The sequence below is a fragment of the Cynara cardunculus genome (genome assembly GCF_001531365.2).
Source record: "Cynara cardunculus var. scolymus isolate 2C chromosome LG 5, CcrdV1, whole genome shotgun sequence".
Classification (NCBI taxonomy): Eukaryota; Viridiplantae; Streptophyta; class Magnoliopsida; order Asterales; family Asteraceae; genus Cynara; species Cynara cardunculus.
The window spans coordinates 28,470,035-28,475,059 of record NC_037532.1 but is presented as its reverse complement, the minus strand read 5'-3'; positions in this window follow the sequence as shown (position 1 = coordinate 28,475,059).

Sequence of the window (5,025 nt, the reverse complement as noted above, 5' to 3'; positions counted from 1 at the left end):
GCAACTCATGCAAGGGCAATTTGATATTCTTTTTCATGTTTGTTAATAAAAAAATTAAGTGCGCAAATTTTTAAAGCCATATACAAGCTATGTACAAACTATAGGAATAGATTCTTGCTTGCTCTTTTCTTTCTTTGAGTCAATTACATAAGCTAAATACTCGGGACACCCTTTCTGAATACATTTTTTGGCCTTCAAGACAGACAATAAATTTGTATGATGATCCTGCCGATCACCACAAAATCACAATCGACCCTTTTGCCGGCAAATTAATATTGATCATCTTGTTATTGCATACAATATTGACCTGGTTTTCTGCTAACTAATTCATTCCCACCACAACATCAAATTCCTTCATAGGTATCTGTAACATCCAACTTACTAAACGTCCATTTATGTTGCTAAACATGTTTATCTAAGTCAATAAAGTATATTATGGATTTGTGCTTACTTATGTTAGTTGAAAAGTGAAAATGAGAAAAGTGCACACACAAAAAAATGTCTAAGTGTGCACTATAAAGCCATATAGGGGAACCCATGTTCTTGTAGTAAATAAGTGAAAAATATCAAAGTTAATTTAGAATATGGACTTATGGATCGATTTAGAGGATGAAATTTTGTACTTAAGCTTCTTATATATTAATTAAGATATCTGGAAAGTTTCGTGCAAAACGGAGTTGAAACGACCAAGATACACATGAGGGACTAAATTTGCCAACAGTGGCAAACTAGGTTGACTTGTTGACCAAAATAGTTCAAAAACGGGATTTGCACTCTTAAATGATTATTTTTCACTTCCAAAACTTTCACACACACTCAAAGGTGCGATTTTCACATAGTAAACTCATCCAAGCTCAAAATCAAGGAGATTTAAAAAGATTTTGGTGAAATTGAAAGATTAAGCAAAGGGGTATTAATAAGGATATCTGGAACTTGGCATGGGCTAATTTCATTGTTGGATTGGAAATGGAAATTTCCGCTTTGGTTTGAATCATATCGAAACATAGTGAGTTTATATCGAACGCGTACTTACGTGTATTATACATATATTTTTTTCTATTTGTTAGATAAATTTACATGTGTTATCGAATATCTTGAGCGTGTCGAGTCCCATGGTCTTGAATTGATATTTGTTGTTCATTCCGAGATGTCGGTCGAGTCTGGATCCGAGACCTTCTTTTTGGTCTATAGGTAAACCATGATCTACGGGTATTACTCTGTGTGATATGTCGTAGCGTGGTGTATGTCCATGTATCCCAAGGAGAGGGAGGTTGGGTGTGGCATACTTGTTGTCATACTCACGTGTCCCGAATGGTAAGGAGTTGGGTGTGAGTACTTTGCACGGGCCCAGTAGATGAAGAGGGGTTGTGGTGCACATATTTACTCTATTCTTGTTGATCATGCTACTGAGTTATTATGATTGATATGGTTTCATTGACGCTAAGTACTTTGTGAGTTGTATGGCTTCTTGATACGTTGATTTGATTCGATACCGAAATCATATATGTAACGCGTTGATTCCAAATTTAATTACAAATTTTTAAGGTATGTTATGTATTCATTTATGGTTTGATTATGATTCAGTAAGTGTTCATTTGACGTATTAAGGATTCATTTGACATATTAAGGATCAGGGAGTCGTGATGGTTTTGTTAATACTATACGTGATATGTTCGACACAATTTGAAAGCTAGAGATTAATCGGTTTTGCCTCCTAACTCTTTTGTTAAGATATGTATATTGCATCTAATTTTATGCTTTGATATATACTCACTAAGAGATTTGCTTACCCCCTTAAGTTTAAAAATCTCAGGAAAAATCGACATGGATCAAGGTAAAGGCAAGGTGGATTAGCTTTCGGTTGACACATAGAAGAATTGGATGCAACTTTTGGTACATGTTTCGTATGTTTTTTGATGTTTCGGGTTTGTAATTGTTACTCGTATGTTGGGTAGTTATACTATTGTCCCGACTTTTGGTTTGTAAAAGTCTTAGTTTGTAAGTTGTTTAAACTATTTTCGAGCGATGTTTGACTTACCGGTCAAACTTAACTTAACTTTTGGTGGATAATTTGAAATTGTATCCCGTCTTTGGTTTCGGGTGAATTTTTTTTAATCAGTTAAATATTCCTGAAAATTTGTATTTTTATTTTAGTGTAATCGCGATATTACAATTATGGTATCAGTGTTGCGGTTTAAGCGATCTGAATATCAGAAATGGTATTTAGACTTAAACCTAGGCATTGAGATCGTATAGTAACTAGGCAATGATTTATATGGGATACGGACCCGTAGGAGAGACCTAAGTTGGGTTGGGACTAAGGGTAGGATTGTGTTTAACATATATGTGCTATAATTTTTCTCAGCAAAAATGTCGGAGCATGATGAGCAAAGTCAAACACAAAATGTTGGGAAAAATAATCCTACATTGAATATAAATGCTCCAGAAGGAGTTGGGAACGATGAAAATCCTGCTTTGTCCCCTCGTACAAAACGATTATTGAAACTTTTGGATGATCAAGTGACTACGGCTCTGGAATGACAGTGTCAAGAAATGGAGAGACGCTTTGAGGAAGAACGTAATCAAAACAATCCCCTGGAACCCGACAATCGTGGTAAGCATCCGAACGAAGCCGAAGATGCACTGAAACCTAAGTCCGACCGGGTTTCATTTAAAACTTTCAAAAACAGTGGTCCTACAGAATATGCGGGGCAATCAGATCCCGAATTGGCGATGCAATGGATCTTAAACACGGAAAAGGTGTTCCGGATTACTGAGGTACTGGATAGTGAATTTATTGATCATTACATATAATTCAATTAAGATATTGTATGAAAGTATGATTTCTTCTATTCTCCTTTGAGAATTGGAGGATTTTTGATTGGGCGGAAAAAGAAGGATTTTTTTGTCTACCTTACTTTCTTCATTTTTCCTTATATCAATAACTCAATCAAAATGCAATTATCTTGACGAACAAAATGTCTGTTATGCTTAATATCTTTAGTTTGATCTGTCTTAATTCTGCCCTTTATCCGAGTAGTCTTTTCTTCGCCAAATTGCCCGAAGCCTATGCTTTTTGAATCCAATCGTAGATGTTATGCCAGTAATACCCCTGTTCTTTTTTCTTTTAGCCTTTGTTTGGCAAGCTGCTGTAAGTTTTCGATAAGATCTTTAATACTATCCTAGAAAATTCATGATTTATTCGAGAAAAATTATAACAATTGATAAGATCAAATGCCTCTGCGATGCTCATAGAACGAGCCTTAGTGTGGTAAAATGCCACGTATGAGTCTTTAGACGCGACGACACGTAAGAGTTTGACGTGGGACGAATTTCAGAATTTTTTTTGAACAATATTGCCCTGTTGACCTACAAAGGCGTCTTGAAAAATAGTTATTGGATCTGAAGCAAGGTAAGATGATTATACTTGACTATGACACTGAATTCAACAAGAAGGCACGATTCGCACAATGATTCGGAGCTCCGAACAGGATAAGATTGAACATTTCATTGGAGGATTATGGAAGGAGATTCGAAGTTTTTTGGTAAGTCATGATGTTGCCAGTTTTGGCAAGATAGTTGAATATGCTCGGCGTTGTGAGTATGAATTATCCATTATTGATGATAATGAACCGATGTCAAAACGTCCGCGAACTGAGAGGATGATGTCTACCCCAACACAGCGGTTCTCTCGATTCTCCAACTAGAAGAGAATTCAATCTCAAAGTACCCCACGCGCATCATCTCAGGCATTTAGCCTTCAGCCGAGCACGCCAAGAGATTGTCGGAGGTGCGGAAAGACACATCAAGGTCGGTGTGATATGGATCGATCTGTCATTAAATGCTTTTGTTGCGGTGATGCGAGTCACGTTAGGATGAATTACCCCCAGAGAGATCGTGCATGCTTTTTCTGTGGAGTGTTAGGGCATCGTTTCAAAGATTGTCCCCGTATAATAAGGGATGAAAGCAAAGCCTCGATACAACAACCAACGAGAGTGGGTACTTCAGCCCAAAAAGAGGAGGTACCCAGGGCACGAGCCAAGGCTTTTCAAATCACAGCGAAGGAAGCATTGAAGGAACTGGACGTTGTAACTGGTATTTTCCTTCTCAATGATAGATCTGCATGTATTTTTTTTGACTCGGGAGCCACAAATTATTCTGTGTCACTTTATTATACTCAGTACCTCGATTTTGTGCCAATCATGCTTGAAAAACCTTTCAATGTCGACACTGTAACGGAGTAACACTTGTAGCTAATAAAGTTTACAAAGATTGTAAATTAGACTTAGATGACCATGGGTTCACGATCGATTTCATTCCCATGGATATTCATAACTTTGATGTGGTAATTGGTATGGATTGGTTGACGAAGAACCGAGCAGATATCATTCGCTCACGGCGAATGATACAGATTCCAATGGAAAATGGAGAATTCTTATATGTCTACGGTGAACAACGAGTGATCGACCTTAAGGTAATCTCTGTACTCAAGGCTCGACATTATTTAACTAAAGGATACTCGTCTTTCTTAGCGTATGTCCTAGATTCGACAAAGGAGATAAAGAAGACTGTGGAAAATGTACCAATAGTACTTGAATACCCGGATGTGTTTCCTAAAGACTTGCCTGGATTGCCACCAGATAGGCAAGTGGAGTTTAGAATCGACTTGATACCGGGTGCAACACCGATAGCGAAGACTCTTTATCGTCTAGCGCCTCCAGAAATGATGGATCAACTACAAGAGCTACTGGATAAAGGTTTCATACGACCAAGCACTTCACCATGGGGTGCTCCGGTATTGTTTGTCAAGAAGAAAGACGGATATTTTCGGATGTGCATCGATTATCGTGAGCTGAATAAGGTAACAATTAAGAATAAATATCCATTACCCCGTATTGATGATTTGTTTGATCAACTTCAAGGTCCAAGGTTCTTCTCCAAGATTGATCTCAGATCAGGTTATCACCAGCTAAAGGTACGGGAGGAGGATGTACCTAAGACTGCCTTCTGTACGAGACCTAGACA